At 47.4% G+C, this 13,821-nt stretch overlaps 1 non-coding gene across 1 annotated transcript; it reads right to left on the bottom strand.

The window, feature by feature from the left end:
• Positions 1–13,243: 13,243 nt before the first annotated feature.
• On the bottom strand, positions 13,244–13,316 carry trnad-guc (transfer RNA aspartic acid (anticodon GUC)). Its single transcript has one exon. It is a non-coding gene; the product is annotated as a tRNA-Asp (tRNA).
• Positions 13,317–13,821: the final 505 nt, after the last annotated feature.

The following is a 13,821-nucleotide window of genomic DNA, read 5'->3' as shown; positions in this document are numbered from 1 at the left end:
ACGCAGACTTATCGCAAGGTTGTAGGAGGAGAAAAACGTTTCATAGTTTGTGAAAGTTTTAGGGCAGGCGTGTCGATAGATTTCTGCATGGCTTTGGAGGAGACTAGAGATAAAAGGAGGGCTGTAGGGAATGCAGTTCTTTGCATAGGTAGGGCACTTTAATAACGGGGAATGTTAAATATTCAGGGTAGACTGTAGGGCTGATATAATTCACAGAAACAAGCAGGGACTTTGGGCGGAGGAGTTTACAAATGAAGGAAGTTATCCGTGCTGGATGGTAGAACTGGCTGAGTTTGCGGAGCTGGTCGTAACAAGCCATTTATTAGTCTGCCCCATGCAGGCAACCTTTTATGGGCGAAGAGCTGATGAGCGCTGCCTATCAGTTTCACAAAATAAATCTTGGCAACTAAGCGACTTGAAGACGGGACGTTCTGGAAGAAATGGCCCGGAAAAGTATGGAATCTTTGCCTTCATTCCTCTTCGAAATAGGCAGAAAAATCAGATTGTTGAAGCTTCATTGCCACAAGCTTCCGTGGTGCTGTTTTGGGAGATGGGTCGACCTAGTTCACTCTCGCCTCCAAACAGATACATCGTCTAATAAACCGGCAAAGAAGGTCGGTGTGATTGGCCCTTTGAGCTCCGTCCAGATGAGGGGATAATGCAAAGAAATACAATAAGCAAAATGCACAACATGCCACCATTCTAAATGAAAGAAAGACATCTGTTGTGAAACACATACATATCTTTCAGGATCGTCTGATTCCCAGATTAGAGGTTGCTCAAACCGGACGCCCCTTTCCCTGTCAGTAACATTGAACGATGGGGGAAGCGCAAATACAGAGATTGAGGCCCGCGCCGACTCCCGCACCCACAATGTGTCGCCCTCCTCTCTAATTACAAAGTGCTATTGGCATGCTCTCCTCTCCACGCTGGGAGAGGCAGTTTGAAACTATGGGCCGGGATGGCGTCCTAATTGAGCGAGAGACAGGGAGAGGAATGGGAACTGGGGAGGAGAATTACCTGAAAAAATGGGGAGGGAACACACTCACTCTCACTCTGACACATTGTCACTCTGACACACTATCACACCCACATGCTAACACACACTCACTCTTACATATTCACTCACACTCACTCCTACACACTCACTCCTACACACTCATTCGAGTTTCAACCTTGTGGCGGTATCGAAAGATACCTGGAGACTCTAAAGCAAACGTAATTAGAATTAAGGAAAGCGACCATATTGACCGGCATATTTAGAAACAACCAAAGAGAGCAATACTGCCCCCCCCCCCCCCCACCAACAGAGAGGGTCTCCCACCCTGCCGGGAGGTGCACCGCGTCCCGCCTTGCTGTCTTTCTTCCTGTGCTAGCTATCCCTGCTAGTATGGTGCCCCGCCTCTCCCGGGGCTGATCTTAACCTTAAATTATGCCTGTTGTCTGACCGCTGCCTCTGCCTCACCCTCACCTCCATTCCCCTATCCTCGCCCATTCCTGTGACCCGGACTTTATGACTGGAGTGGGGCAGCGCAGTGCCGCGCAAACATGTCAAAGGTCCAAGCGGTCTCTATCTCGTTCACTTTTCCCCTCTGTTCTAGCCTCATTCCTCCCTCGCCTGCCCCTTGTCCAGGACATTTGACCGCACTAGTTCGTGCGCCCCCGTCGGGGATGAAATTCAAATTTCGATCATGTCGGAATCTTTACAGAAGTGAAGCCTCCCGTTTGCCCATAACATTTAAACGCTGCTTCATTTTGCCTCTTTTCCTGCAAATTGCCTGACTCAAAGGAAAAACATTCAGAACAATCAGCGAAACGCGACTTAAATGGAAACGCTAACATGTAGGTGTTTACAGCTGAGCTCATCCCACCAAATGGGCGCTTTCCAACATTTCTGGAGCTATGGATACAATCACACACTCCAGTCATATAAACAGGAACCCATGTTAACCACGTGGTTCCGTGGTGTACTGGTTTTTCACTTCCGCTTTACCCGGAGCAGGTCCTGGGTTCGAGCCCCAGTTGAATCATTGCTGCTTCTGGACAATTGAATTTCCATGTCAACAGAAATATCACCAGCTTCCCCTCTCTGTGAGTTCCCATAGCCAAGGTGCTGAATAGAAACCTCTTTCCAATAATATTTAATAAGCGTGCATCATGTGGATGAAGGTAAAGCACTGGATGTAGTGTACATGGATTTTAGAAAGGCATTTGATAAGGTTCCCCATGGCAGGCTTATGCAGAAAGTAAGGAGGCATGGGATAGTGGGAAATTTGGCCAATTGGATAACGAACTGGCTAACCGATAGAAGTCAGAGAGGGGCGGTGGATGGCAAATATTCAGTCTGGATCCCAGTTACCAGTGGCGCACCACAGGGATCAGTTCTGGGTCCTCTGCTGTTTGTGATTTTCATTAATGACTTGGATGAGGGAGTTGAAGGGTGGGTCAGTGAATTTGCAGACGATACGAAGATTGGTGGAGTTGTGGATAGTAAGGAGGGCTGTTGTCGGCTGCAAAGAGATATAGATAGGATACAGAGCTGGGCTGAGAAGTGGCAGATGGAGTTTAACGCTGAAAAGTATGAGGTTGTCCATTTTGGAAGGACAAATATGAATGCGGAACACAGGGTTAACGGTAGAGTTCTTGGCAATGTGGAGGAGCAGAGAGATCTTGGGGTCTATGTTCATACATCTTTGAAAGTTGCCACTCAAGTGGATAGAGCTGTGAAGAAGGCCTATGGTGTGCTCGCGTTCATTAACAGAGGGGTTGAATTTAAGAGCCGTGAGGTGATGATGCAGCTGTACAAAACTTTGGTAACGCCACATTTGGAGTACTGTGTACAGTTCTGGTCACCTCATTTTAGGAAGGATGTGGAAGCTTTGGAAAAGGTGCAAAGGAGATTTACCAGGATGTTACCTGGAATGGAGAGTAGGTCTTACGAGGAAAGGTTGAGGGTGCTAAGCCTTTTCTCATTAGAACGGAGAAGGATGAGGGGCGACTTGATAGAGGTTTATAAGATGATCAGGGGAACAGATAGAGTAGACAGTCAGAGACTTTTTCCCCGGGTGGAACAAACCATTACAAGGGGACATAAATTTAAGGTGAAAGGTGGAAGATATAGGAGGGGTATCAGAGGTAGGTTCTTTACCCAGAGAGTAGTGGGGGCATGGAATGCACTGCCTGTGGAAGCAGTTGAATAGGAAACATTAGGGACCTTCAAGCAGCTATTGGATAGGTACATGCATTACGGTAAAATGATATAGTGTAGATTTATTTGTTCTTAAGGGCAGCACGGTAGCATTGTGGATAGCACAATTGCTTCAAGGCTCCAGGGTCCCAGGCTCGATTCCGGCTTGGGTCACTGTCTGTGCGGAGTCTGCACGTCCTCCCCGTGTCTGCGTGGGTTTCCTGAGGGTGCTCCGGTTTCCTCCCACAGTCCAAAGATGTGCAGGTTAGGTGAATTGCCCAATGATAAATTGCCCTTAATGTCCAAAATTGCCCTTGGTGTTGGGTGGAGGTGTTGAGTTTGGGTGGGGTGCACTTTCCGGGAGCCGGTGGGGACTCAAAGGGCCGAGTAGCCTCCTTCTGCACTTTAAATTCAATGATAATCTATGATTAATCTAGGACAAAGGTTCGGCACAACATCGTGGGCCGAAGGGCGTGTTCTGTGCTGTATTTTCTATGTTCTATGACCATTACCTGTGAAATCTTAAATAAGCAAATGACCATTCAGAGTTTTAAACATATTTTGCCCAAAAGTCCACTATTAGTTTACAGACTGAAATTCTTCGAAATTTCCCAACTATTGCTCTTTTTCTGGTGATCCTTCCCAATCTCAAATTCCCCCTTTGCCTCCTGCCCCTTTCCCAACTTTCACATCCGTTCTACATTTTGTTCTGCGTGGACCCCAATCCGTTAAATGCGTCATTACATTAGCGACCTTGTACATTAGGTCTACAAAATTATGCAGGACATAGTCAGGGTGGATAGTCAGATACTTCTTCCCAGGGGAGAGGGGTCAATTACTTGGGGGCATAGGTTTAAGGTGCGAGGGGAATGGTTTGGAGGAGATGTACGAGGCAAGTTTTTTACACAGAGGGTAGCGGGTGCCTGGAACTCGCTGCCGGAGGAGGTGATGGAAGCAGGGATGATAGTGACATTTAAGGGGCATCTTGACAAATACATGAATAGGATGGGAATAGTTACAGAGTTACATAGAATTTACAGTGCAGAAGGAGGCCATTCGGCCCATCGAGACTGCACCAGCTCTTGGAAAGAGCACCCTATCCAAGGTCAACACCTTAACCCTATCCCCATAACCCAGTAACCCCACCCAACACTAAGGGCAATTTTGGACACTATGGGCAATTTAGTGTGACCAATCCACCTAACCTGCACATCTTTCGAATGTGGGAGGAAACCGGAGCACCCGGAGGCAACCCACGCACACACGGGGAGAGCGTACAGACTCCGCACAGACAGTGGCCCAAGCCAGGAATCGAACCTGGGACCCTGTAGCTGTGAAGCAATTGTGCTATCCACAATGCTACCATGCTGCCAAAACATGACAATTACTCGGGGTCAATTACTAGGGGGCATAGGTTTAAGGTGCGAGGGGCAAGGTTTAGAGGCAGGTTTTTTACACAGAGGGTAGTGGGTGCCTGGAACTCGCTGCCGGAGGAGGTGGTGGAAGCAGGGACGACAGTGACAGTTAAGGGACATCGTGACAGATACAATGAACAGGATGGGAATAGAGGGATACGGACCCAGGAAGTGTAGAAGGTTTTAGTTTAGACGGGCAGCATCGTCGGCGCAGATTTGGAGGGCCGAAGGGCCTGTTCCTGTGCTGTACTTTTCTTTGTTCTTTGCAGTGGTGAGTCTGTGGAATTATTTACTTACAAAATCAGTACTAAACTTTTTATGTTTGCAAGAAGGAGTTAGTTATAGCCTTTCGAACTGAACGAATCAAAGGATCTGGGTGAAAACGGGAGCAGATTAATGATTTGAATAATAAGCCATGATCATGATGCAGATGCTTGTGATAGTTGAAGCCCAATCACCTCAGCTCCAGACTATCATTCCGAGTTGTTCCCATTGGTATCCTAGCCCCAACCACCTTCCGTTGCTTCATCGATGAACTTCCTTAATGAGGTCGGAAGTGATGATATCTGTGCGGAGTCTGCACGTTCTCCCCGTGTCTACCCGTGTCTACTCCGGGTGCTCCGGTTTCCTCCCATAGTCTAAAGATGTGCAGGTTAGGTGGACTGGCCACGCAAAATTGTCCTTGTGTCCAAAAAGGGTCCGTGGCGTTGCTGAGGTAGGGTGTTCTTTCCAACGGCCGGGGAAGGCACGATGAACCAAATTACCTCCTTCTGCACTAAGTTCTACGATTCTATGATTATATGGTCGCTGATGACGGCGCAATGTTCAGCGCCGTTAGCCACTCTCCAGGTACTGACGCAGCCCATAGCCAACTGCATCAAGACATGGACAATATTCATGGTTGAGCTGACAAGTGGCGAGGAAGGTTGGCACTGCATGACTGCCAGGCAGTGACATTCTCCAACAAGAGAGGATCCAAAATTTACCCCTTTACATTCATTGGCATTACCGTCGCTGATTCCCGTGCTAGCAACACATTTGGAGTTAGCATTAACCAGAATCTGAACTGAACTTGCCATGGAAATAATATGGCTGCAATACTGTCCCTTCGCAGGCGGGCGGCACCCTGACACTGCACCACACTCTCGCATTCGCTGCGTCCCACACGTGGGGGACATCGGCCCTTGCAGCCTACTCGATTCTGATGTGAGCAATGGCCACCATGTCAGTCTCTGGAGTGCAAGTAAAGATTGAAAGCTGAATCTTCAGCCATGTCCAGGTTGATTCTTCAATGTCTGAGTGTGAAGGCTGCCATTCCCTGGTCTGTGAACAACAACAGCGTGGAGAGAGAGAAAGAGCGGTTATCGCTGCTGCCTCAGAGCCAGAGATCCCGCTCCAATTCTGGCCTGGGGTGACTGTGGAGTCTACACATTCTCCCCGTGTCTGTGTGGGTTTCCCCTGGGTGCACTGGTTTCCTCCCACAGTCCAAAGATGTGCAGGTCTGTTGGAGTTACGGAAGCGTGGTGGGGGAAGTGGGCTTCGATAGGGTGCACTTTCAGAGGGCAGGTATAACATCGAAGGGCCGAATGGCCTCCTTCTGCACAGTGGGGATTCTATGAGAATTGATCCCATCCACTCGTACACACAGGCAGGCAGAGAACATCAAGTGGCTCGACGGCCTTTCGTTCACTGTTTCCCGCGCAACTCGGCCACCCGGAGGGTCAACATTCAGCAATATTTAAGCCCAAATTGGGAAATAGTAGCGCCGCTTTCTGAGGACGAGTCTGGCCTAAGACTTCCTGAAATTCCGTGTCCCACAGTCTCTGGCAGGCCCCATTAGCGCGGTTCAGAAAGATGCACAACATCAGCAACGCCGAACCGATTAATTGTATTGAGTCAGCAACCTTCTTTCCAATCCCTGCACGACCATATATCACCGCCCCCAAGAAAAACACCAGACACATTGCCCCCTCCCCCAAACCTTCCAAGAATCTCTCTATGCCCCACAACCCTCTGAAATATCTGCATTCCATCTAATACTGGACCATTGAACATTCCTGGCTTTTATCACTGTTCCAATGGTGCCCCCTGTTGGACGGTGCGGAAGCTCAGGAACTCCCACTCTCTCTTCCAATTCCGTGCTCCACCTCTACCTCGCTTTCCTCTTGTAAGCCACTTAGGAAAATATTATACCTTTTACCAAGCTTTGTGATCTGACGGTGTGCCTCCATTTAGGCCTTGTTTTCATACTTTGTTTTCTTTTAAAATCCCATGGGAAGCGCCGAGTTCCCAGGTTCGACCCCGGCTCTGGGTCACTGTCCCCGTGGAGTTTGCACATTCTCCCCGTGTCTGTGTGGGTTTCGCCCCCCACAGCCCAAAAAGATGTACAGGGTAGGTGGATCGGCTAAATTGCTCCTTAATTGGAAAAAATGAATTGGGTACTCTAAATTTATTTATTTTTTAAATCCCATGGGACGTTTAATTGAGTGAAAGTTGATGCGCAGATAAAGGGACGGGCGTTTACATTGTGACCCAGGGCAAAGCTCTAGCGATTCAGGTTCGAATCCCGTCACGGCAAATGGTGACATTTAAATTCCATAAAAATCTGGTATTAAAAGGCTAAGGACTCATCTGGTTCATTGAAGTCCTCATTGAAGGGAAGGAAATCTCCGTCCTTAATCCACAGCAATGTTGTTGAATCTGAAATGCCCTCAGTGATGGGCAATAAATAGCTGGCCCCACATCTCAGGAACGAATCATAAACTAAAAGAGGATGGTATAGGATATATAACAGATTAATAGTCTGATGCTGCACCGACTGAGCTATCTGTGCTCTAAAATTAACATAGGTCCAACTGGGACTCGAATCCTTACTCCAGTCATATAAACAGCCAGGTGGGAAGCTCGTTGGTTCCGTGGTGTAGTGGTTATCACGTAAGCATTACACGCAGAAAGTCCCTGGTTCGACCTCCAGTGGTATCGTTGCTGCTTTTGGACAAGTTGTGACCAATTGAATTTCCATGTGAATAGAAATAAAATCACGAAAGACAAAATGCTGGAAAATCTCAGAAAGTCTGGCAGCATCTGTAGGAAGAGCAAAGAGGTAACGTTTCGAGCTCCAAGACTCTTTGACAAAGCGAACAGACAGAGGAAGCGGGAAATATTTATACTGTGGAGTGAGAAAGAAAGATGAGCCATAGCCACAGATACCCAGGGAAACCGGGTGCTAATAGCCACAGAAACCCAGGGGACAGAGAGCAGAATGGCTTTGAATTAAGAACACAAAGTGAAATGTATTTAAATATAAATGTGATGGAATTTATTGGAACATAACAATGAGGTTTAACTGAACAGCTGCAACGGACAGATCCAAAGAGCATCCTTTATTGGGACTGGATGACATTCAATTTCTGATCATGTCGGAATTCAGATTCAACTCGCCTAAAAACTCAAAATCAGCAAAAAAATGATAATAAATCAGCATAACGCAAATATTTGAGGGGTCAATCTGAAAGCGATGAGCAGAGATTTCTGCTTGTAATGATGGTATTATTCACACAAAGGAGAATAGATGAAGCCTTGAACCCCGTGGAATGCAATGGCGACGGTCCTTGGCTGAAACTGGGATTGGAACAGACGGGTTTGAGGGGTAGCAGAGGCACAATGGGCCGATGGGCTTCTTTCCCAGTGGATTCACTCGATGAGTTCGCATCACCATCGATCATTGGGATTTAAAATGGTCGCCCGAACAGGGACTTGAACCCTGAACCCTCAGATTAAAAGTCTGATACTCTACCGACTGTGCTATCCAGACTGCGCGTGACGCCGCCTGTCGTGACCGCATTCCCCCTTCGCTGTTGCTCCTCTCGCTCCGCTGTTGCCCCTCTTTCCTCTGCTTATGCTGTGCCTCTCCTCCAGAACATACAGCTGCTTCCTTTGCCCTGCGCCACTCTCTGAATCCGGACGGCATATCAGCAGCTCTGCCTCTGGATTCAGGGCGAGTTCAGAGCTGTGCTGCTCTTAGGTGCTTCACTCCGATTCTCCGCCCACCGAGTCCCTTTCCTGGAGACTGGCGATTCCCAGTTGGATTTGGGACAGTCACTTTCTGACTCTCAATGACTCAACATTCTGACTCAAGTTTAGCTGCGTCCAGCACGCTTGCTTCAAAATTGTTCTTTACAAAAGCGAAACCTCCCCTTTGCCGAACAACTTCCGTGCCGCACCAGCCTCCCTGAACAGGCGCCGGAATGTGGCGACTAGGGGTTTTTCACAGTAACTTCATTGAAGCCTACTTGTGACAATGAGCGATTTTCATTTCATTGAACGCTCTTTTTTTTCATCTTGAGTCTTTTTCGAGAATTGCCTGACTCAAAGAGAAAAAAATGGGCACAATCATCTGAACGCGTCTTTGTGGGACACGCAAACATGTAATGCAGCAAGTCAGGTTTTGACAGCTGATCCATTCCCATCAAATAGACGCTTCACAAAGGTTCCGGAGTGATGGAACAATCACAAACTCCAGTCATATAAGGAGTACAGCTGTTACCATTGTCACGTCTGCTTTACACGTAGCAGGTCCTGGGTTCGAGCCCCATTAGAACCATAGCTGCGTTTGGACAAGTTGTGACCAATTGAATTTCCATGTGAACAGAAATACAACCACGAAAGATGAAATGCAGGAAAATCTCACCAAGTCTGCCAGCATCTGCAGGGAGAGCAAAGAGCTAACGTTTCGAGTCCAATGACTATTTGTCAAAGCTAACAGACAGAGAAAGTGGGAAATATGTATACTGTGGAGTGAGAAAGAAAGATGAGCCATAGCTACAGAAACCCAGGGAAACCGGGTGCTAATGGCCACAGAAACCCAGGGGACAGAGTGCAGAATGGCTTTGAATTAAGAAAACAAAGTGAAATGTATTTAAATATAAATGTGATGGAATTTATTGGAACATAACAATGAGGTTTAACTGAACAGCAGCAACGGACAGATCCAAAGAGCATCCTTTATTGGGACTGGATGAAATTCAATTTCTGATCATGTCGGAATTCAGATTCAACTCGCCTAAAAACTCAAAATCAGCAAAAAAATGATAATAAATCAGCATAACGCAAATATTTGAGGGGTCAATCTGAAAGCGATGAGCAGAGATTTCTCCTTGCAATGATGGTATTATTCACACAAAGGAGAATAGATGAAGCCTTGAACCCCGTGGAATGCAATGGCGACGGTCCTTGGCTGAAATCTGCGATTGGAACAGACAGGGTTTTGAGGGACAGCAGAGGCACAATGGGCCGGTGGGCTTCTTTCCCAGTGGATTCACTCGATGAGTTCAGGTCAGCGCCGATCATTGGAATTTAAAATGATGGCCCGAATAGCGACTTGAACCCTGGACCCTCAGATTAAAAGTCTGATGCTGCACCGACTGAGCTATCCGGACTGCGAGTGACGCTGCCTGTAGTGACCGCATTCCCCCTTCGCTGTTAATCCTCTCGCTCCGCTGTTGCCTCTCTTTCCTCTGCTTATGCTGTGCCTCTCCTCCAGAACAAACAGATGCTTCCTTTGCCCTGCGCCACTCTCTGAATCCGGACAGCATATCAGCAGCTCCGCCTCTGGATTCAGGGCGAGTTCGGAGCTGTGCTGCTCTTCGGCTCTTCACTCCTATACTCCGCCCACCGAGTCCCTTTCCTGCAGACTGGTTATTCCCAGTTGGGTTTGGGACAGTCACTTCCTGACTCTCAATGACTCATCATTCTGACTCAAGGTTCGCTGCGTCCAGCACGCTTGCTTCAAAACTGTTCATTACAGAAGTGAAACCTCCCCTTTGCCTAACAACTTCCGCGCCATACCGGCCTCTCCAAACAGGCGCCAGCTGTGGCGACTAGCGGGTTTTCACAGTAACTTCATTGAAGCCGACTCGTGACAATAAGCGATTGTCATTTCGTTAAACGCTCTTTCATTTTAAGTCTTTTTCGAAAATTCCTGACTCAAAGAGAAAATTTGTGCACAATCAGCTGAACGCGACTTTGTGGGACACGCAAACATGTTATACAGCAAGTCAGGTGTTGACAGCTGATCCATACCCATCAAATAGACGCTTTACAAAGGTTCCGGAGCGATGGAACAATCACAAAATCCAGTCATATAAGGAGTGTAGCTGCCACCAGATTGTTCCATGGAGTAGTGGTTATCACGTCTGCTTGAAACGCAGCATGTCCTGTGTTCGAGCCCCAGTGGAGCCATTACTGTTTTTGGACAAGATATGACCAATTGAATTTCCATGTGAACAGAAATACAACCACGAAAGAGGAAATGCTGAAAATCTCAGCAAGTCTGGCAGCATCTGTCGGGAGAGCCAAGAGCTAACGTTTCGAGTCCGTTGACTCTTTGTCAAAGCGAACAGACAGAGAAAGTGGGAAATATTTATACTGTGGAGTGAGAAAAAAAGATGAGCCATAGCCACAGAAACCAAGGGAAACCGGGTGCTAATGGCCACAGAAACCCAGGGGACAGAGTGCAGAATGGCTTTGAATACAGAAAACAAAGTGAAATGTATTTAAATATAAATGTGATGGAATTTATTGGAACTTAACAATGAGGGTTAACTGAACAGCAGCAACGGACAGATCCAAAGAGCATCCTTTATTGGGACTGGGTGAAATTCAATTTCTGATCATGTCGGAATTCAGATTCAACGTGCCTAAAAGATCAAAATCAGCAAAAAAATGATAATAAATCAGCATAACCCAAGTATTTCAGGTATCAACCTGAAAGCGATGGGCAGAGATTTCTCCTTGTAATGATGGTATTATTCACACAAAAGAAAATACATGAAATATGGAAGCCCCTGGAATGCAAAGGCGAAGGTCCGTGGCTGGAAACTGGGTTGGAACAGACAGGGTTTTGAGGGGTAGCAGAGGCACAATGGGCCGATGGGAATCTTTCCCAGGGGATTCACTCGATGGGTTCACGTCAACATCGATCATTGGGATTTAAAATGATCTCCCGAACAGGAACTTGAACCCTGCAACCTCAGATTAAAAGTCTGATGCTGTACCGACTGAGCTATCCGGGCTGCGAGTGGTGCCGCCTGTCGTGACCGCATTTCCCCTTCGCTTTGCTCCTCTCGCTCCGCTGTTGCCCCTCTTTCCTCTTCCTATGCTGTGCCTCTCCTCCAGAAGAAACAGCTGCTTCCTTTGCCCTGCGCCACTCTCAGAATCCGGACAGCATATCAGCAGCTCCGCCTCTGGATTCAGGGCGAGTTCAGAGCTGTGCTGCTCTTTGGCGCTTCACTCCGATACTCCGCACACCGAGTCCCTTTCCTGGAGACAGCTTATTCCCAGTTAGATTTGGGACAGTCACTTCCTGACTCTCAATGACTCAACATTCTGACTCAAGGTTTGCTGCGTCCAGCACGCTTGCTTGAAAACTGTTCTTTACAAAAGCGAAACCTCCCCTTTGCCTAACAACTTCCGCGCCGTCCCGGCCTCCCCGAACAGGCGCCGGAATGTGTTGACTAGGGGCTTTTCACAGTAACTTCATTGAAGCCTACTTGTGACAATAAGCGATTTTCATTTCATTTTCATTTCATTAAACGCTCTTTCATTTTGAGTCTTTGTCGAGAATTGCCTGACTCAAAGAGAAAAATTTGAGCACAATCAGCTGAGCGCGACATTGTGGGACACGCAGACATGTTATACAGCAAGTCAGGTTTTGACACCTGATCCATTCCCATGAAATAGACGCTTTACAAAGCTTCCGGAGCGATGGAACAATCACAAACTCCAGTCATATAAGGAGGAGAGCTGCCGACGGCTGGTTCCATGTTGTAGTGGTTATCACGTCCGCTTTACACGCAGCAGGTTCTGAGTTTGAGTCCCACTGGAACCATTGCTGCTTTTGGACAAGTTGTGACCAATTGAATTTCCATGTGAACAGAAATACAACCACGAAAGAGAAAATCTCAGCATGTCTGGCAGCATCTGTAGGAGAGAGCAAAGAGCTAACGTTTCGAGTCCGATGACTCTTTGACAAAGCTAACAGAAAGAGAAAGTGGGGAATATTTATACTGTGGAGTGAGAAAGAAAGATGAGCCATAGCCACAGAAACCCAGGGAAACCGGGTGCTAATGGCCACAGAAACCCAGGGGACAGAGTGCAGAATGGCATTCAAATAAGAAAACAAAGTGAAATGTATTTAAATATAAATGTGATGGAATTTATTAGAACATAACAACGAGGTTTAACTGAACAGCAGCAACGGACAGATCCAAAGAGCATCCTTTTTTGGGACTGGATGAAATTCAATTCCTGATCATGTCGGAATTCCGATTCAACTCGCCGAAAAGCTCAAAATCAGCAAAAAAATGATAATAAATAAGCACAACGCAAATATTTCAGGTATCAATCTGAATGCGGTGGGCAGAGATTTCTCCTTGTAATGATGGTATTATTCACACAAAAGAGAATAGATGAAATCTTGAACCCCGTTGAATGCAAAGGCGACGGTCCTTTGCTGGAAACTGGGATTGGAACAGATGGGGGATTGAGGGGTAGCAGAGGCACAATGGGCCGATGGGCTTCTTTCCCAGTGGATTCACTCGATGGGTTCACTTTAGCATCGATCATTGGGATCTAAAATGATCGCCCAAACAGGGACTTGAACCTTGGACCCTCAGATTGACAGTTTGATGCTCTACCGACTGAGCTATCCGGGCTATGAGAGATCCTGCTTGTAGTGACCGCATTCCCCCTTCGCTGTTGCTCCAGTCGCTCCGCTGTTGCCCCTCTTTCCTCTGCTGATGCTGTGCCTCTCCTCCAGAACATACAGCTGCTTCCTTTGCCCTGCGCCACTCCCTGAATCCGGACGGCATATCAGCAGCTCTGCCTCTGGATTCAGGGCGAGTTCAGAGCTGTGCTGCTGTTAGGTGCTTCACTCCGATTCTCCGCCCACCGAGTCCCTTTCCTGGAGACAGCTTATTCCCAGTTAGATTTGGGACAGTCACTTCCTGACTCTCAATGACTCAACATTCTGACTCAAGGTGCGCTGCGTCCAGCACGCTTGCTTCAAAACTGTTCCTTACAAAAGCGAAACCTCCCCTTTGCCAAAAAACCTCCGCGCCGTACCGGCCTCCCCGAACAGGTGCCGGAATGTGGTGAAAAGGGGCTTTTCACAGTAACTTCATTGAAGCCTACTTGTGACAATAAGCGATTTTCATTTCA

Source organism: Scyliorhinus torazame, chromosome 4, assembly GCF_047496885.1.
Source record: "Scyliorhinus torazame isolate Kashiwa2021f chromosome 4, sScyTor2.1, whole genome shotgun sequence".
Lineage (NCBI taxonomy): Eukaryota > Metazoa > Chordata > Chondrichthyes > Carcharhiniformes > Scyliorhinidae > Scyliorhinus > Scyliorhinus torazame.
Note: the sequence above shows the minus strand (reverse complement) of the source record. Positions and strands in the feature narration are given on the sequence as shown.